At 33.6% G+C, this 22538-nt stretch overlaps 2 long non-coding RNA genes across 2 annotated transcripts in view; both read right to left on the minus strand.

Annotated features, from left to right (window-relative positions):
* The window catches only part of LOC127729532 (uncharacterized), a 69741-nt gene that overhangs the window by 12275 nt on the left and 34928 nt on the right, over window positions 1-22538 (minus strand). The gene's annotated exons all lie outside the window — the stretch shown is intronic.
* On the minus strand, window positions 964-18656 carry LOC127729544 (uncharacterized). Its single transcript, XR_007994690.1, has 3 exons — window positions 17892-18656; window positions 1219-1716; window positions 964-1053 (listed from the first exon to the last, which is right to left on the minus strand). It is a non-coding gene; the product is annotated as an uncharacterized LOC127729544 (long non-coding RNA).

Genomic DNA, 22538 nt, shown 5'->3' on the forward strand with positions numbered 1-22538 from the left:
CAATACAGAAACAGGTCCGCAATAAGTGGTGCACAGTTAGTCCCCATGGGAATTCCGATAACCTGACGATATACAGAATCTCCATAGCGAACAAAAATGTTATCTAGTAAAAATTCAAGGGCAGTTATAGTATCAAAGCAGGTCCAATTGAAATAGTTCTTTTGTTTGTTGTTACTAAACTAGAGGCTCTCAAGAGCCTGTGTCGCTCACCTGATTCTACTTTGGTTTTGGAAATCATGTAAAAATAGATTAAAATCATAACAGATACCCTAATAATGAGTGAGGCCAAATTTGGTTTAATATTGGTCCTGTAATTTAATAAAAATTCCTGGTGGCCATCTTGAACAGTAAATCGGCAACAAAGTAGCAACACTTAATCAGCACCTCATAAGAAACATTTATGCCATGTTTTGGTTTTATTCCATTCAGTGCACCTCTAGAAGAAGCATTTGTATGTATTTCCCATAGGGTCTTATGTTAAAGGAAGTCCCCCCATTGGCGGCCATCATGGATGAAGGATCAGCTTCAAAGTAACAAAACTTAGTCAGCACCTCATAAGGAACATTCATGCCATGTTTGGTTTCAATCCATTCAGTATGTGGTTCTCTAAAAGAAGACATTTGTATGTATTGTCCATAGGGTCCTTTGTTAAACATTGTCCCCATCTGGCAGCCATCATGGATGATGGATCAGCTTCAAAGTAACAACACTTGGTCAGCACCTCATAAGGAACATTCATGCCATGTTTGGTCTCATTGCATTCAGTGGTTCTCTAAAAGAAGACATTTGTATGTATTTCCCATAGGGTCCTATTTTAAACTAAGTCCCCTGCTGGCTGCCATCTTGGATGATGGATCAGCTTCAAAGAAACAACACTTGGTCAGCACCTCATAAGGAACATTCTTGCCATGTTTGGTTTCATTTCATTCAGTGGTTCTCTGAAAGAAGAAGTTTGTATGTATTTCCCATAGGGTCCCATGTTAAACTAAGTCCCCCGCTGGCGGCCATCTTGGATTATGGATCGGCTTCAAAGTAACAACACTCAGTCAGCACCTCATAAGAGCATTCATGCCATGTTTGGTTTCATTCCATTCAGTGGTTCTCTAAAAGAAGACGTTTGTATGTATTTCCCATAGGGTCCCATGTTAAACTAAGTCCCCTGCAGGCGGCCATCTTGGATTATGGATCGGCTTCAAAGTAACAACACTCGGTCAGCACCTCATAAGAAACATTCATGCCATGTTTGGTTTCATTCCATTCAGTGGTTCTCTAAAAGAAGACATTTGTATGTATTTCTCATAGGGTCCCATGTTAAACTAAGTCCCCCGCTGGCGGCCATCTTGGATTATGGATCGGCTTCAAAGTAACAACACTCGGTCAGCACCTCATAAGGAACATTCATACCATGTTTGGTTTCATTCCATTCAGTGGTTCTCTAAAAGAAGACATTTGTATGTATTTCCCATAGGGTCCTATGTTAAACTAAGTCCCCCGCTGGCGGCCATCTTGGATTATGGATCGGCTTCAAAGTAACAACACTCGGTTAGCACCTCATAAGAAACATTCATGCCATGTTTGGTTTCATTCCATTCAGTGGTTCTCTAAAAGAAGACATTTGTATGTATTTCCCATAGAGTCCTATGTTAAACTAAGTCCCCCGCTGGCGGCCATCTTGGATGATGGATCCGCTACAAAGTAACAACACTTGGTCAGCACCTCATAAGGAACATTCATGCCATGTTTGGTTTCATTCCATTCAGTGGTTCTCTAGAAGAAGTTCAAAATGTAAAAAGTTAACGCCGACGACGGACGCCAAGTGATGAGAAAAGCTCACTCGGCCCTTCGGGCCAGGTGAGCTAAAAATGACCTTAAAGAGTTTGAACATATATATTCGCATTCCGACTTTTTAAATGCCCATTTAATCAGGTGTGTGAATTTTTTCTTAATAAGATTATGAGGCAACGTGGTATATAGGGTCGAAAAATCAAAACTTTGAACAGATTCGAAATCACCAATATAAGCATGCAATTTATCAAGTACTTCCAACGAATTTTTGACACTCCAAAAGTAATTAATTCCACTATTTTCAAAGGCCATATTTGAACAATTTATTACCAGGTTTTTGATTGTACCAAGTGTACTAGTAAGTAGAATAGATAGTTTAGTAGTGGAAACAATTGGCTTGAAGACGAAATAAATCTACATTTGTATGGATTTTTATGCAGCTTCGGAAGCCAGTACATAGTTGGAACTTTCATTGTATTTGGTTCTGCTTGTAAAGAGGTAGCTAAAAGTTTATGTTTGTTACAGATGTCATTTTTCGAAAATGGAGTCAGTTGGAATGTTGGTGAATTCGTGATTTCCTTTTGTATAGAACATCAATGTAAAATTTACAAAACATATATTCATATCTCATAATCTTCAATATGCATGGATATTTGACACTAAATGTTAAACAGCCTCCCAAACTAAGCCAAACATAACATGCTTTTTATTGTCTTTAATTTATTTAACTCTTAATTATTTATTTTCCTTTGTTTGAAAATGTTAGGGTAGGGGGTGGAGGGTACAGTATCTTGCAACAGATTTTAGTTTCCTATATAAATCCTGCATCACTTATTTCAACTAATTAATATATTGTTTAGTTACCTATTAAAACTATGAAGACCAATACTACTATTACTGATGCACCTCTCCAGCTTACATTGCGAACTGCAATATAAAAAATATTATTTTTAGGTCATGCATTTCTCTCCCTTTTTACCCTGAGAGTCTGAAATCTTTGAATTCACAACATACTTTATGTATGCTGTTTGAATACCAGCTGGCTCTTATTAACAGGAACTAGGTGTAAGATCATCCATATTATATATGTTTTTGGCTATCATTATATGAATATTCTAATATAACTTGCTTCTTTCGTTTTGTAAACAATTCAGAGATGAACATATTAATGGATGTAACAATTTACCTCCCATGTAAATTCACATGTATCATAACATATGTGCAAACACTATAACTATTTGAAGTGTTCTCATTGAAGTTGAATGAAAATACTACAGAACTGTTATTCCTATTCTAATGTATATATGTTCCGGACCATATGAGTATTTAGACCATACGCGTATGGTTATGACCATATGCGTATATACTCAATTGGTCCGACCATACTCGTATAGTCCAGTTAATTAACATGATGAACATTGAAAAGGTGTCCCATAAAATAAGAGTTTCTAAAAATGATTTTTTTCACTTATTCAGTCATATTGTAATCATTGTTACGTACATGATTAATAAAATAAAGTGAAGTTTACTTACAAGTAAAAATTACAGTAAAATCATGTTTACATGGTCATTATTGATTAGTCCTTAAATTTGTACGAAAAACAATATGTCGATTTATGAAAATTAAAGAACCTTTGTGAGCATGCTCACATAACCCACGCCCACCACATTGTCACTGGGCAAACAAAATCTCACTAGATTCACAAGTTAAAAGACTCAAAATTCCTACTAAAGTCAAATGATAAAAATTTCTTGTGGATATGCACATCTACATAGTATGTCCTTATTATCTACAAAGTTTCATAAAATTCTGTTGTTAGTTTTCAGAGGAGTTACGATGAAAAACTGTTGCAGTAGAATATTTAGGTCAAAATTCTAAGTTCAAAGTGGCTTAACTCGATCCTGGGAAAAAAAAAGTATCATAATTTCCTGTTGATATGCTCATCTACATAGTATGTCCTTATTATCTACAAAGTTTCATGTGTGGATGCATAGAAGTTGTGATGACAAACTGTTGCAGTAGTATATTTAGGCCAAAATTCTAAGTTCAAAGGGGCATAACTCCTAGAAAACAAGAATGTGTCCATAGTACACTGATGCCCCACTCGCACTATCATTTTCTATGTTCAGTGGACCGTGAAATTGGGGTCAAAACTCTAATTTGGCATTAAAATTAGAAAGACCATATCATAGGGAACATGTGTACTAAGTTTCAAGTTGATTGGACTTCAACTTCATCTAAAACTACCTTGACCAAAAATTTTAACCTGAAGCGGGACAGACGGACGGACGGACGGATGGACGAACGAACGAATGGACACACAGACCAAAAAACATAATGCCCCTAGGTGGGGCATAAAAAGTTGAATCATAATTATCGTAGATATATATGCACATCTACATAGTATGTCCTTATTATCTACAAAGTTTCATAAAATTCTGTTGTGTGGTTTTAGAGGAGTTGAGATGACAAGAACAGGACTGACTGACGGACAGACAGACTGACACACAGTAGGACTGACAGACAGACTGACGGAGGGACAGACTGACGGACACACGGGTCAAAAACATTATACCCTATGGAACTTTGTTCAGTGGGGTATAATAACTACAAGAAACGAACTGTTAAACTCGTATGGTCCAAATACTCATATGGTCCGGAAAATATTTGTTCTAAGTCAATTGCTTACTCACAGCCAGAACTTTGGTCATTGAACCCTCTTTCTTTTCTTTTTTTAAATTTATTTTGGTGTTTTTAAAATTTCTTAAACATTCCAAATAGTTTTTCGTTATTTAATCTATTCTTGCTCCTATTAATACGATCTTACAATAACAGTAAAATCCTAATAATAGGATAAAGAACACAATAATTAAAATAAGTTGAGATTAGAAGAAATTTTGTTGCTGAAATAATAATTTAAACACTAAGAAAAAAGATAAAAAGGTCCATGCCCAAAACGCCTGTGGTTTCAATTACGGACGAAAAAGTCGACAAGATAAAACTCTCTAAATTGAAGCGAAGGCAAGATAACAGATACACCAAGATTGGGACAATATGTAAAGATAAAGGAATTCAGTTAGTAACTCTTGCCAGTTTGGGTTCTGGGAATGAAAAAAAAAAAAACATTCTAAATATGTCAAACGATGGATTTTTGAGTTAAAAAATTGATGATGCAACCAGAATAAGTAGTAGAACAATCATGAAATTTCTAAATCAGATTCGAGAGCAGAGGAACATAGAAAATTTACCTCAAAGTGGGGGAGGAGGAAAGACAACCCAGTGGGACGACAGGGACCTTTTCAGGAGTTTAAAAACTAATCGAAGACAGATTCTGAAAATATGACAGCACGATTTATGCTAAGACAGGGTATAATATGTCTTCTAGAACTGTATGTAAATGTTTGTTTGAAGAGATGTATAAGCGTCACTTTGTTTCAAAGAAAACAACAATTTCCCAAGTAAATAGTGAGTAAAAAGGAAGCGCTTTTGTAGGAAGAAGTTACACTGGACAGTCCAAAACCATTGGTCATTGATAATTTTCAGTGACAAAACAAAAATTAAGCTGGGAAAAAATAATTAAGGGTATGTCTGGCAAAAGTCAGAGGAAATATTATGTCCTGAATGTCTTGGTCTTAGTCCTGACTGGGAGACTACTTGCCTCGCATCAATGATGTTTTGGGGATGTATTTCTTACTATGGAGTTGGAACTCTTACACCTGTAGAAGGAAATATGAAGTGATAAATACATTTATGTACTCAACAATTTTTTCTGGCCTGTTATGGCCTGACACTTCCCAAATTGGCGGTGGACCTTCCAAGAGGACAATGCACCTTGTCACATATCTGGGTTCATATCATTTAAAGAAGGTTAAAGGGCAAAAACACTCCACCTTAGGGTGCAATCAACAGTTTTTTTCTATGACGTCCATATTTTGAGGGACCATGCATAAGTGACCCTTAGTGGTGGAATGGTTAATAAAGATACTTGTATAAAACTAGATATCACTGGAATCAGAATGATCTCTAGTTTATCAGGAAATAAAAATAAAGTGTAATTTCAACATAATAAAAAAGTTCTATCCAGAGAAAATTTGTAAGGGTTCCGCGGAACCCAGTGTCTCGCCTACTTTTGCTGTTAATCGCAGGCTCAACAAAAATGAGGAAAAAAATTAATAAAATTATTCCTCTCTATACTATCTTTTGATTGTAAGTAGCTTCTGTCCAAGTTTGGTAAAAATCCAGGATAGTTTATGAATCTAATAAATGTTTTAAAAACTTAAACTGCAGACTGTATGTAATGTTAACTGGAAGAAAAATAAGTCCATTTATAAGTAAAATACAGAAAAAATGGAACGAAATTTTAACAAAATTTCCTTCTAGAAACTAGCTTTTAATCATTATCAAGCTTCTGTCCAATTCAATTTAAGTTTTTAATTTTCACTACCAAAAAAAACCAGGAAGTTTACAGTGTTGGTTTCCCTTCAAACATGTATATTTAATCTAATTTTAAAAATTATTTTAATCATTCAACCTGTTTTAATTGAAAGCTAACAACTAATGTTTACCATCAAATACAAAAAAAAATACTTATTCACCAATTATGTAGATAAAAAGGGATTTCCCTCCAAGGCTAATTTTAGTCGGGGAATAACCCCTAGTTATTTATACGAAACTGTTAATAGCACCCTTAGCCTCACAGAGCTCAGACATTAATATCATTGAAATTGTGTGGAAAGAACTCAGAAATCAAGTTTAAAGGAGAGCAAATGAAATCCAAAAGTGGTCAGATTTAGAAGGAGGTGTTCTTGGCATTTGGAGCAACCAGCTGCCTTTGCACTACATTAATATGTTCTCGTGGTCAAATCACACAAAGTATTAAATCCCTCTGATAATTTGATTTTGATTTTTTGAGTGATAAAATATGGGTATTTTGCAATTTTTTTTTACTGATCTTATGCTGTCAGCCCTATTACGTCAGGCCACCTACAAACCCCTCAAAGAGTTGTTGCATGGGTTCTTAACGTGCAAAGAGCATGGCACTCTCTTTTATCAGATTTAACATCCCCATTCTGAGGGATGTGGCTGTGTACTTATACATTTGTTCCTTTTGTAAGTCCACTGATTGAAATAAAGATGAGTAGGGTTGTGATTTCAAAAGACTACATATCCCTGTTTGTCAAAAGTCAGAAACCTTGTTAGTGGTTGTCGTGTCATATCTTTATGTTTTTGTTGTTTAGATGGCGTTGATGGCAGATCTTACATAGTATATGTAAAATTTATTTAAAATTTTTACTCTGAATAATGAATATGCACCCTTCAATTTCTCATCTTTCTGTTATTGTTTTATTCATGTTTATTCAAAATCTCCTTTAATTCATCTCTTCTTTTTTTTAGAACCTTCAGTTAAAAACATCATTGGCAATTACAGTAAATTCAGAAATTATTCCAAGGTTTTTATTAATGCGAATATTGCGACTGGGTGAGTATCGCAATAATAAGAACTCGCATTTTGATATCTGACGCATATATCCGTATGCAGATTTTCCTGAAATCGCAATAATTAATCTTGCATTTTTGTACATTCTTTAAAAATCACAATAATAAATAAACGCATTAATTTTTGAATTTAAAGTACAATTACATGTATCAGTATTGAATTAATTCAGATTCCACTTTCAACTGACTCACTGAACATACCTTTCATCTTTTCTTCAGTTTTGCAGCTCAATTCTTCAGTTCTGTTTGAGAGTTTTTTCCTACAAAATTGAAAATAACACTGAATGAATTTTATACACATTCCAAGCGCTTTTCTGGATTAACCTTCATCAGAAATGCTCAATTCCCAAAAAGTTGAAAGCAAGGATGTATAAATAATTGAATAATTGAAAAAAATATATGACCAAAAGGAGCCCAAAAAGATGAATATCAATATGAAATCAATAATACTGTTTCTTACAAAGGAGTAAGTCCGGTAAGGGCCGATTTTGGCCTCAAAATTCAAGTTCATCTGATGAAAGATTTTGGACACTTTTTAAACACTTAAGTGTCTACTTCAGTCGATTCAATCAGTTTATGTTAAAGGTTTGAACCGATTTAGTCATTAAAGACGCTCAAATTCAAGCTTAAATATGAAAAATCTATCAAATATGCCATAATATGTCACTTTTCAGATGGTTTTTGTCAACTAGAGGCTCTAAAGAGCCTGTGTCGCTCACCTTGGTCTATGTGCATATTAAACAAAGGACATAGATGGATTCATGACAAAATTGTGTTTTGGTGATGGTGATGTGTTTGTAGATCTTCCTTTACTGAACATTCTTGCTGCTTACAATTATCTCTATCTATAATGAACTTGGCCCAGTAGTTACAGTGGAAAATATTTTGTAAAAATTTACAAAAATTTACAAAATTTATGAAAATTGTAAAAAATTTAATATAAAGGGCAATAACTCCTTAAGGGGTCAATTGACAATTTTGGTCATGTTGACTTATTTGTAGATCTTACTTAGCTGTACATTATTGCTGTTTACAGTTTATCTCTATCTATAATAATATTCAAGATAATAACCAAAAGCTGCAAAATTTTCTTAAAATTACCAATTCAGGGGCAGCAACCCAACAACGTGTTGCCTGATTGGTCTGAAAATTTCAGGGCAGATAGATCTTGACCTAATGAACAATTTTATCCTCGTCAGATTTGCTCTAAATGCTTTGGTTTCAGAGATATGAGCCAATAAAATGCTTCGCTGGGCGCAGCTTGATACGACCGCAGAGGTCGAACCCTGAACAGTTGGGGCAAGTATGGACACAACATTCAAGCTTGATACAGCTCTGAATTTGGATTGTGATTAAATATTTGACACAGCATAGGTTTCTGACACAGAAAGAATGTGGTCTAAGAACTTCAATTTTTTTAATTTACCTATTATGGTCCAATGTCCAAAATCAAAATACATGGTTAGATTCAGCATATCAAAGAACCCCATATATTCAATTTTTGTTGAAATCAAACAAAGTTTAATTTTGGACCCCAACTTGGACAAACTTGAAAACTGGTCCCATAATCAAAAATCTAAACACATGTTTAGATTCAGCATATCAAAGTACCCCAAGAATTCAATTTTTGTTAAAATCAAACTAAGTTTAATTTTGGACCCTTTGGACCTTAATGTAGACCAATTTAAAAAACGGGACCCAAAATTAAAAAATCTAAAAACACGGTTAGATTTGGCATATCAAAGAACCCCAATAATTCAATTTTTGATGAAATCAAACAAAGTTTAATTTTGGACCCTTTTGACCACAATATGAACCAATTTGATAGCGGGCCTACAAAATAAAAAATCTAAATACATGGTAAGATTCAGCATATCAAAGAACCCCATATATTCAATTTTTGTTGAAATCAAACAAAGTTTAATTTTGGACCCCAATTTGGACCAACTTGAAAACTGGGCCAAAAATCTAAAATCTAAATACATGGTAAGATTCAGCATATCAAAGAACCCCACATATTCAATTTTTATTGAAATCAAACAAAGTTTAATTTTGGACCCCAGTTTGGACCAACTTGAAAACTGGGCCAAAAATCTAAAATCTAGATACATGTTTAGATTCAGCATATCAAAGAACCCCATATATTCATTTTTTGTTGAAATCAAACAAAGTTTTATTTTGGACCCCAACTTGGACCAGCTTGAAAACTGGGCCCATAATCAAAAATATAAACACATGTTTAGATTCAGCATATCAAAGAACCCCAAGAATTCAATTTTTGTTAAAATCAAACTAAGTTTAATTTTGGACCCTTTGGACCTTAATGTAGACCAATTTAAAAAACGGGACCCAAAATTAAAAATCTAAAAACACGGTTAGATTTGGCATATCAAAGAACCCCAATAATTCAATTTTTGATGAAATCAAACAAAGTTTAATTTTGGACCCTTTTGACCTCAATATGAACCAATTTGATAGCGGGCCCACAAATAAAAAATCTAAATACATGGTAAGATTCAGCATATCAAAGAACCCCATATATTCAATTTTTGTTGAAATCAAACAAAGTTTAATTTTGGACCCCAGTTTGGACCAACTTGAAAACTGGGCCAAAAATCTAAAATCTAAATACATGTTTAGATTCAGCATATCAAAGAACCCCATATATTCAATTTTTGTTGAAATCAAACAAAGTTTTATTTTGGACCCCAACTTGGACCAACTTGAAAACTGGGCCCATAATCAAAAATCTAAACACATGTTTAGATTCAGCATATCAGAGAACCCCAAGAATTCAATTTTTGTTAAAATCAAACAAAGTTTAATTTTGGACCCTTTGGACCTTAATGTAGACCAATTTGAAAACTGGATCCAAAATTAAAAATCTAAATACACGGTTAGATTCAGCATAACAAATAAATAAATGTGGTCAAAGATTTTACAAATCTAATGCGCCATACTGTGCAATTAAAGATTACTTCTTGAAATTTTTCAATATTTGAAATTTGAAAAAAAAATAATATTTGAAGAATAATTCTTTTTAATTTCTGAAATCTGAAATGAGAAAAAATTGACCCCCCACAATTTCTTTTTACCCCCCCCCTTTTTTTCCCCAAACCATAATTACCCATTTAAATTTACCATAGTGCTAACTTAATCTATTTTATAATAGAATTTAAAATATAGTGTCAAATCTTTCATATGGATTTTTTTGAAGAAAAAAAAGATGCAACATTTGCAGATATTTTTACTGGTCTTCCTTTATAAATATGCGTTTCTTTAAACATAATTTAAAAGCAGTGTAAGGGAAGTAACCAAAATGTTGTATTTGGATTACCTTTCTTACACTGTTTTAAATTATCTTAATTGTTCATTAACCATTACTTTATACATAATTTAAAAGCAGTGTAAGGGAGATAATTTCAATGATGTATTTGATTTATCTCCCTTACACTGCTTTAAATTATGTTTTGTACTAAAGTATTTGTCCATTAACCAGGACAACCTTGTTTTTCCCCCTTTTTTGCCCCTAATTCTTAAACGGTTTGAGCCATAACCCCCCAAAGCAAATCCTAACCATCCCTTTGTGGTATGGAAACTTGTAGTATAATTTCAGAGAGATCCATACACCGTTCCACTGTTATTGTCTGGAAACTAGAAAATGCTTATTTTTGGCCCCTTTTTGGCCCCTAATTCCTTAACTGTTGGTACCATAACCCCCAAAATCAATCCCCACCTTCCTTTTGTTGTATTGAACCTTATGGTGAAATTTCATAGAGATCCATTCACTTAAACTAAAGTTAGAGTGCGAAAACTAATGCGTATTCGGACGACGACGACGACAACTACGACGACGACGCCAACGTCATACCAATATACGACCACAAAAATTTTTTTGCGGTCGTATAAAAACTGCATTTCACCCTATGTACTATTTTTTAGCCATGTCGGCCATCTTGGTTCGCGGGCGGGGTCATCGGACACATTTTTTAAACTAGATACCGTAATGATGATTGTGGACAAGTTTGGTTAAATTTGTTTTAGTAGTTTCAGAGGAGAAGATTTTTGTAAAAGATTACAAAAATTTACGAAAAATGGTTAAAAATTGACAATAAAGGGCAATAACTCCTTAAGGGGTCAACTGACCATTTTGGTCATGTTGACTTATTTGTAGATCTTACTTTGCTGAACATTATTGCTGTTTACAGTTTATCTCTATCTATAATAATATTCAAGATAATAACCAAAAACGGCAAAATTTCCATTAAATTACCAATTCAGGGGCAGCAACCCAACAAAGGGTTGTCCGATTCATCTGAAAATTTCAGGGCAGATAGATCTTGACCTGATAAACAATTTTACCCCATGTCAGATTTGCTCTAAATGCTTTGGTTTCAGAGATATAAGCCAAAATCTACATTTTACCCCTATGGTCTATTTTTAGCCATGACGGCCATCTTGGTTGGTTGGCTGGGTCATCGGACACATTTTTTAAACTAAATACCCCAATGATGATTGTGGCCAAGTTTGGTTAGATTTGGCCAAGTAGTTTCAGAGGAGAAGATTTTTGTAAAAGATTACAAAAATTTATGAAAAATGGTTAAAAATTGACTATAAAGGGCAATAACTCCTTAAGGGGTCAACTGACCATTTTGGTCAAGTTGACTTATTTGTAGATCTTACTTTGCTGAACATTATTGCTGTTTACAGTTTATCTCTATCTATAATAATATTCAAGATAATAACCAAAAACGGCAAAATTTCCATTAAATTACCAATTCAGGGGCAGCAACCCAACAAAGGGTTGTCCGATTCATCTGAAAATTTCAGGGCAGATAGATCTTGACCTGATAAACAATTTTACCCCATGTCAGATTTGCTCTAAATGCTTTGGTTTCAGAGATATAAGCCAAAATCTACATTTTACCCCTATGGTCTATTTTTAGCCATGGCGGCCATCTTGGTTAGTTGGCTGGGTCATCGAACACATTTTTTAAACTAAATACCCCAATGATGATTGTGGCCAAGTTTGGTTAGATTTAGCCAAGTTGTTTCAGAGGAGAAGATTTTTGTAAAAGATTACAAAAATTTATGAAAAATGGTTAAAAATTGACTATAAAGGGCAATAACTCCTTAAGGGGTCAACTGACCATTTTGGTCAAGATGACTTATTTGTAGATCTTACTTTGCTGAACATTATTGCTGTTTACAGTTTATCTCTATCTATAATAATATTCAAGATAATAACCAAAAACGGCAAAATTTCCATTAAATTACCAATTCAGGGGCAGCAACCCAACAAAGGGTTGTCCGATTCATCTGAAAATTTCAGGGCAGATAGATCTTGACCTGATAAACAATTTTACCCCATGTCAGATTTGCTCTAAATGCTTTGGTTTCAGAGATATAAGCCAAAATCTACATTTTACCCCTATGTTCTATTTTTAGCCATGGCGGCCATCTTGGTTGGTTGGCCGGGTCACCGGACACATTTTTTAAACTAGATACCCCAATGATGATTGTGGCCAAGTTTAGTTAAATTTGGCCAAGTAGTTTCAGAGGAGAAGATTTTTGTAAAAGTTTACGGACGACGGACGACGGACGACGGACGCAGGACGACGGACGACGGACGCAAAGTGATGAGAAAAGCTCACTTGACCTTTCAGGTCAGGTGAGCTAAAAATGAAAGTGGCCGCATCCGTGTTCATTCTCAACCTTTATATATGTTATGTATTATCATCAAATACAACTTACATTTAAATATTAAGAATGAACACAAATGCGGCCACTTCCATTTCAGACAGAAACCGTCTAAAAATTAACCAAAATGCTAAAATTTCGAAGATTTCAGTTATTTAGCATGACTTCATGATGCTAGTACCCGATACATGTTCATTGTATTATCAAAAACAGCCCATATGTATGTAACAGAAGTATTCTTCTTTCCAATGAATAGTTAAAAGTTTACATTTTAACAATTTTGTAAAACTGCTTTATTTTGGGGCCAAAAAGGGGTCTTACTGAACCTACTCCTTTCGATACAAGTCTCCAAGTAGGTTATGGGATTTTAGAGTTAATCTTGGACAAATTTGTTTAACTGTAGCTTGTTTAGTTCAAGTTACAAATAATTGATGCATATTCAGGAAAAGAACAAAGTATAAAAATAAATTAATTAATTAGGTTCTGCTAAGTATATATAGTCAGATAGAATGAGGAGCTTGAAATTTGGATTTCCACTGAAACAAAATTGCATGCTAAGCATCACACCAAACTTGTAATTGAAATTATCTGAAAAATGCAAGTGAGGTATCTGACAGATCTGTAAAATACTGACACATTCATCACTGACATGCTGCTGGCTAAATTTCCCTACTGAAAATGTAAAGTGGGATTTCACTGAAAATACCAGTGGAGTTCCATCAGAGTTCCATTGGAATACCACTGTATTACCACTGGGAAATTTGGTCGGGATTTTCATTGGACATTCATCGTTTTCCATTGGGATATCAGTGGAATATCCAGTGGGATTCCGGTGAATACTCGAGTGGAATACAGTGGAAATTCCATTGGAATACCAGTGAAAACTTCGTTAGAATACCATTGTTTTCCCACTGGACATTTATTGTTTTCTACTGGGATACCAGTGGAAATTCCATTGGAAATTGTAACAATCAACCAAAGAAAACCAGTGATATTTCAATGGAAATTGACAATTCCACTGAAATGTTAGATATCATTTTGCATGCACTGCTTATTTTTGAATGAATTAATAAGAAAACTTGAAATAAGACAATAACCATTTTAATGCAAGTCAACAATTAAAGAAATTACAACAGTTTATACATCATCCACATTTAAGACCTTTTAAACGAAAAGATCAACCTCTTTAAAATATTAACGTTGATAAATTATCATTTTTTAGTCAAAGATGTATTTACTTAATTGTACATGTAAATCATTTTTCTGGTTAAATCATTCATAAGTCCATGGTAACTTTTGGTCCTCTTGAAATCTTTCACAAATGGTTTTAATTTTCAATTTTACAAATTTGTTTATTGTGCATTAAACAAACAAAAATGTCCAGTTTACATGCATACGAAATACTTTGTCAGTTTGGTCAGTTTTCTTCATCATCCATTGATATTATTCATGAATTAAGTCCAAAGTTTCTGCATTCCAATCCTGTTCCATTAAGTCTTCATTGATTAATCTGAAAGAAAAAAAAATCATACATCATGACATGCATAGAATTTTGAATTAAAATAACATTACAATACCATGCTCCAGTCTGCAATTATTCAAAAATATATGTTACTGGCATATTTTATTTGTGTTTGTGTGTAATTTATTCACAACATTTATACACTAAGAGCAATTTAGACACATGTATGTCTATTGTTGAAGACTATGTGTTCTCTAGATATCTTTGGCTATAGTTGTTGGGTTGCTGTCTCTTAGACTTATAACACACATCTCTTTTTATCAAAATAGACTTTTATTGTTCATGGATCAGGTGTCTCTCAAAGCCAAATAAAATAGTATGTGTGGTTCCAGTTACATTTAAAAAAAAATTAGGGTAGGTAGGTAAGAATTTTTTTTATTATATGGTTTTTTTTTACATTGAGTCTATCATGTCTATGGGAGCAACATTCTGACTTAAAAAGTACTTACTGAAAAATGACAAAAAAATCTTTAGGGTAGGCTATTATTAAGACTAAAAAAAGAAGGTAGGTAAGGTAATTAGAACCACGCATATATTTTTATTTAACCTCATATTACCTTTCCCTTTGTGTTGTGTTTGTTGTTGGTTTACTATCTGGTTGAGGCATACCAGACACCTCATTTTGTTCACATAATAGCCATGATTAACCATTGTGCATGATGATCAGATCAATGTTTTTGAGATGTGTTTACAGCTTATAGATGTGAAAGATTAACATGATTAATGTATTTTTATTTCAAGTGTGGGAAGGATGAAAAAATAATTCAATAAGTACCTTTCAATAATCTTATAAAATTTCTTTTCTATTGCTGGTTCTTTTGTTTTCATCGTGTTTTCATATTATTGAGTGGATATTGATCGATGCACAGTCATCATTTTTGCAGCTTTGTACCTTCACCATGATCAATCCCTTTTAATATATAGACAACCTAAAAAAAGTGTAAAAACATTTTATTAATAATTTTTAATTCTGGTCATGACCTAGCTGTATGCATCATATATTACTGATATTTATCATACAATGTACATATATAATTAAGAAGCTTATTTCATTTAAGTATAAAGATTCTAAAACACAATATTAACCTTTAGGGATTTTTTGTGTTGCATGTCCATCCAAATCAGAACATGACAAAATTAAGTTGAATGTGCCTGACATTGTGTAGTAAACATCTTTCCTTGATTGTGAAGGCACACAATGTAATTGAATATTGAATAATAAAATTATTATTACATTCCCACCTCCCCCTTTTCAGAACACCAAATGGTCATCCTCAAAGTGTGAACTAACGGAGCACATGAATGAAGCTAAAGGGGGTGTATATCTTTTTTTTAATTTTAATGAAAAAATATTCATGATGTAAAATTCAAATATAAAACCTCTTAAAAATTACCTACCTGTATCTGGTGTACGTCTGCCCTACACCAACACATCGTCAATTCTTGGTTCAACAGCTAATGTCATGCCTAAATGTTCTGCCTTTAATGTCTATTTCTTTATTTATCGAAGGTTATTGAGTATTAATAATTATTAACATGATTAATGTAACCACAGCTGGACAGGATACATCCTCGTACAATATTTTTAGTTTCAAATTTGAACACATTTCGTGTATTAATGATAACGACGATCTGATTGGCCGATCGGAAATCCCGGAAATTGAGTTATCCAATCAAATCAGTGGTTATATTTATAGTCTGGTAGAAAAAAATGGCAGCCTCCATGAATGTAAACATGTGTGTTGAAAAACAACATTATAGACTAGAGTTTCACGAATTTTCTGCTCAAATTATGCCAAAAACACTGACATTTAGCGTACAATTGATTGGAGCGGATTTTATGTGAAATGTTTCTATAGATTAACTTATATGACCCGAGTTCCAGTGCCGAGTTCAGGACATGAAAATGATGAAAAATTCATCACACCGACAAAGTTAAGATACCGAAACAGTTTATAGAACAATGTGGAAAATGAAAGCCGTTCACTTTTACTTTTCTCAATAGAACAGTAGACCAGTAACAGTTAATGAACATGATGAAGTCAAAGGAGAAATAATTATATTATTGTATACATGTAGACTGTAGTGCAGGGCAGTTGCAAGTACGGTCACTTGAAGAAAAAAACGGAGTTATCCTAACAATTCGTACAGACTGAAGATAATTTCTGCAACAGAACTGTTTAACTAGAGGCTCTCAAGAGCCTGTGTCGCTCACCTGTATTTACTGATGCTTTAGAAATCATGTAAAATAAGGTTTAAATCATAATTAATAGTATTAGATATTAGATATTATAATGATATCTAAGATAATAACAAAAAACTGCAAAATTTTTGTAAAATTACTAACTCAGGGGCAGCAACCCAACAGCGGGTTGTCGGGTTCGTCTGAAAATTTCAGGGCAGATAAATCTAAATCTGATGAACATTTTTGCCACCTGTCAGATTTGCTCTAAATGCTTTAGTTTCATAGATATAAACCAAAAACTGCATTTTACCCCGATGTTCTATTTTTAAAATTTACAAAAAATTGTTAAAAATTGACTATTAAGGGCAATAGCTCCAAAAGGGGTCGACTGACAATTTTGGTCATAGAAACTTATTTGTAGATCTTACTTTGCTGAACATTATTGCTGTTTATAGTTTATCTCTATCTATTATAATATTCAAGATAATAACCAACTAGAGGCTCTCAAGAGCCTGTGTCCCTCACCTGATTCTACTTTGGTTTTGGAAATAATGTAAAAATAGATTAAAATCATAACAGATACCCTAATAATGAGTGAGGCCAAATTTGGTTTAATATTGGTCCTGTAATTTAATAAAAAATCCTGGTGGCCATCTTGAACAGTAAATCGGCAACAAAGTAGCAACACTTAATCAGCACCTCATAAGAAACATTTATGCCATGTTTTGGTTTCATTCCATTCAGTGCACCTCTAGAAGAAGCATTTGTATGTATTTCCCATAGGGTCTTATGTTAAAGGAAGTCCTCCCATTGGCGGCCATCATGGATAAAGGATCAGCTTCAAAGTAACAAAACTTAGTCAGCACCTCATAAGGAACATTCATGCCATGTTTGGTTTCAATCCATTCAGTATGTGGTTCTCTAAAAGAAGACATTTGTATGTATTGTCCATAGGGTCCTTTGTTAAACATTGTCCCCATCTGGCAGCCATCATGGATGAAGGATCAGCTTCAAAGTAACAACACTTGGTCAGCATCTCAAAAGGAACATGCATGCCATGTTTGGTTTCATTCCATTCGATGGTTCTCTAAAAGAAAACATTTGTACGTATTTCTCATAGGGTCCTATGTTAAACTAAGTCCTCCGCTGGCGGCCATCTTAGATTATGGATTGGCTTCATAGTAACAACACTTGGTCAGCACCTCATAAGGAACATTCATGCCATGTTTGGTTTCATTGCATTCAGTGGTTCTCTAAAAGAAGACATTTGTATGTATTTCCCATAGGGTCCTATATATGTTAAACTAAGTCCCCCGCTGGCGGCCATCTTGGATGATGGATCAGCTTCAAAGTAACAACACTTGGTCAGCACCTCATAAGGAACATTCTTGCCATGTTTGGTTTCATTCCATTCAGTGGTTCTTTAAAAGAAGACATTTGGATGTATTTCTCATAGGGTCGCTTGTTAAACTAAGTCCCCTGCAGGCAGCCATCTTGGATTATGGATCGGCTTCAAAGTAACAACACTCTGTCAGCACCTCATAAGAAACATTCATGCCATGTTTGGTTTCATTCCATTCAGTGGTTCTCTAAAAGAAGACATTTGTATGTATTTCCCATAGGGTCCAATGTTAAACTAAGTCCCCTGCTGGCGGCCATCTTGAATTATGGATCAGCTTCAAAGTAACAACACTTGGTCAGCACCTCATAAGGAACATTCTTGCCATGTTTGGTTTCATTCCATTCAGTGGTTCTTTAAAAGAAGACATTTGTATGTATTTCTCATAGGGTCCCTTGTTAAACTAAGTCCTCTGCAGGCAGCCATCTTGGATTATGGATCGGCTTCAAAGTAACAACACTCGGTCAGCACCTCATAAGAAACATTCATGCCATGTTTGGTTTCATTCCATTCAGTGGTTCTCTGAAAGAAGACGTTTGTATGTTTTTCCCATAGGGTCCCATGTTAAAATAAGTCCCCTGCTGGCGGCCATCTTGGATTATGATCCATCCCTTTTAATATATAGACAACCTAAAAAAAGTGTAAAAACATTTTATTAATAATTTTTAATTCTGGTCATGACCTAGCTGTATGCATCATATATTACTGATATTTATCATACAATGTACATATATAATTAAGAAGCTTCTTTCAGTTAAGTATAAAGACTCTAAAACACAATATTAACCTTTAGGGATTTTTTGTGTTGCATGTCCATCCAAATCAGAACATGACAAAATTAAGTTGAATGTGCCTGACATTGTGTAGTAAACTGCAAACATCTTTCCTTGATTGTGAAGGCACACAATGTAATTCAATATTGAATAATAAAATTATTATTACATTCCCACCTCCCCCTTTTCAGAACACCAAATGGTCATCCTCAAAGTGCGAACTAACGGAGCCCATGAATGAAACTAAAGGGGGTGTATATCTTTTTTTTTAATTTTAATTAAAAATATTCATGATGTAAAAATCAAATGTAAAATCTCTTAAAAATTACCTGTATCTGCTGTACGTCTGCCCTACATCAGCACATCGTCTCATCGTAAATTCTTGGTTCAACAGCTAATGTCATACCTAAATGTTCTGCCTTTAATGTCTATTTCTTTATTTATCGAAGGTTGTTGAGTATTAATTATTATTAACATGATTAATGTAACCACAGCTGGACAATGCTGGACAGGATACATACTCGTACAATATTTTTAGTTTCAAATTTGAACACATTCCGTGTATTAATGATAACAACTATCTGATTGGCCGATCGGAAATCCCGGAAATAGAGTTATCCAATCAAATCAGCGGTTATATATATAGTCTAGTAGAAAAAAATGGCAGCCTCCATGAATGTAAACATGTGTGTTGAAAAACAACATTATAGACTACAGTTTCACGAATTTTCTGCTCAAATTATGCCAAAACACTGACACTTAGCGTACAATTGATTGGAGCGGATTATATGTGAAATGTTTCTATAGATTAACTTATATGACCAGAGTTCCAGTGCCGAGTTCAGGACATGAAAATGATGAAAAATTCATCACACCGACAAAGTTAAGATACCGAAACAGTTTATAGAACAATGTGGAAAATGAAAGCCGTTCACTTTACTTTTCTCAGTAGACCAGTAACAGATAATGAACATGATGAAGTCAAAGGAGAAATAATTATATTATTGTATACATGTAGACTGTAGTGCAGGGCAGTTGCCAGTACGGTCACTTGAAGAAAAAAAACAGAGTTATCCTAACAATTCGTACAGTCTGAAGATAATTTCTGCAACAGATCTGTTTAAAACGGCCCTTTTAAGAGCCATGCACATTTTTCAAAAAGAATCTTAATTGTTTTTGTTCGTTAAATCAAACAGAATCTTATTCTCAACCCAATTTGATATAAAATATTCATTTCTTTATTTATATTATCTGATTATTGCACATTTAATTTTATTTCTTAATAGTTAAAATGTATCCTTTCAATGTGTCATACTCATAGGCTATATATGGTGATGCATTATATACACCCTACATCTGAGGAGCTACCATTTTACTTATTTTATATGGGGGGGGGGGGGGTGTCTTTCAGACCAAATGATTATTTTCATTTGTTACTAGGCAAGTGATTTCATATTACATTTAACCATGTAACACTTTTTGAACAAATGTTTCATTATACATGTATATATGTAGGTTTATGAAATATTCATTACATCCCATATATTATCATGATTATAATATTTAATTTCTTATCAGGCCAGCAAATTATATGTTACAAATTAAATCCTTTATATAATAATCATGCACTTAATTATTTGAAAAATTTAAATTAGAAGTATATATTCCTTTAAATTTCTAAGTCCAAAATTCCACTGGAATATTTGCATTAAATCAAAACTCCACTGAAATATAAACAATAATATTCCACTGGAAATTAATTGGAAAATCTTTGGAAGTTTCATTGGAAATTTCACTGATTTTCCATTGGAATTACAGTGTGAAAAATATTCCAGATGTTTTGGATGAAATTCTAATGGGATTCCATTGGAATATTTTTTTCCACTGAATACCAGTGTAATTTCACTGGAAATCCAGTGGAATCCCGTACTCATTTTCAGTAGGGAATGTAATTAAGTAATCCTGTTCAGTATTTTTTCGGAATATTTATTGAATGAACAGCTACGCAAAGATCATATAACAGTGCACCCTTATCTTGCATCTTGAAATTATTTATCTGACAGTCATCTGAATTTTTTTTTTTAATCAAACAGTGTGTAATGTTCACCAATCCCAACAATTATGTAAAGTTTTCAGTAAATCAATCACAGCAAGTTATAGTACATGTAAAAATTTACATAAATTTGACAATTAAAAATCCCATACAACTCTGGAATGGAAAATTAGAAAATTGAAAAATTGAAATGGAGCCTCCTTTAATCAATCCAAACAATAATGTAATGTAAATATGGACCATGAAAATGAGGTCAAATTCATATGAAACACTATTATTGACCTAAATTGCTTATTATAAGTATCTGATTAACTGACAAAACCATGAAAACTAAACATTGACAAATGAACTATGAAAATGAGGTCAAGGTCATACAAAACCTGCCAAACAGACATGTACATCTTACAATTATTCCATACACAAAATATAGTGGCCATATTGCTTGTAATATCTGAGAAATAGATCAAACCTCAAAAAATTTACATTGTCTAATGAACCATGAAAATTGGGTCAAAGTAAGATGAAACCTGCAAGTCAGTACACTTTCACTCATTCCATACACCATATATAGTTGACCTATTGCTTATTTACAGTATCTGAGATAAGGACTTGACCACGAAAACTTAACCTTGATCACTGAAATGAGATCAAGGTCAGGTGAACCCTGTTTGACAGTCATGTAGACCTTGCAAGGAAACCATATGCCAAATAGTTTTCCAATTACTCATATTAAGTGAGTATTTCACATGACAATAAACTGCTTCGCTGAGTGCAGCTGGATACATCCGCAGAGGTCCAACCCTGAACAGTTGGGGCAAAAATGGACACAATATTCAAGCTTGATACAGGTCTGAATTTGGATTGTAATTAAATATTTGACACATTATAGGTTTCTGACACAGAATAAATGTAGTCAAAAGAACTTGAAATTGGTTATATGATTTGAATTTATATTCAATTGAAGATTTCTTGCTGTTGTGCAATACACTTTGCTGTTGAGCAATACTTAGTAAATCTGTTTTCAGACTATATACAAAGAATTAGGAAAATAAATTGTGAACACTAATTTTTCTTTGGAAAATTGACAAATCTTAAATTTTGCGGTCGTATAAAAACACTTTGTTTTTATCAGTCACTGAACCATGAAAATGAGGTCAAGGACAACGGACATATGACAGATGGAAATTTCGTAACATTAGGTATCTGCATACAAGGTATGTAGCTTCTACTATATCTAAAATATTAAGCTTTATACAAATTGTTTACGCTGTCACCGCAGGATTGTAATCACTATGAATCGCATTCTACAACTTTCTTAGCAGGCGAGACAAAAATTGCCTTAATTCAAACAGTTCAAGTCCCCCAACTCTGGAACAGAATAGTAGCAAATTTTTAAAATCGAAATGGAGCTTCCTTTTATCAATCCCAGTAATAATGTAAAGTTTTGGGGGAATCAATCCATGCATACTGGAGTTAGTGAGCCAATATGTGAAAAATTGCCTTTATTCAAACTGTTACCTGGTTACAGTTTAAGAACTCTGAAATAACACAGCAAAAAAAAAAATTTAAATAGAAAGGCAACTTTCTTCCGTCAAAACTAATATTGTGTTTAAAGTATCTGAGA

The sequence above is a fragment of the Mytilus californianus genome, unplaced genomic scaffold (assembly GCF_021869535.1).
Source record: "Mytilus californianus isolate M0D057914Y unplaced genomic scaffold, xbMytCali1.0.p SCAF_2, whole genome shotgun sequence".
NCBI classification, from domain to species: domain Eukaryota; kingdom Metazoa; phylum Mollusca; class Bivalvia; order Mytilida; family Mytilidae; genus Mytilus; species Mytilus californianus.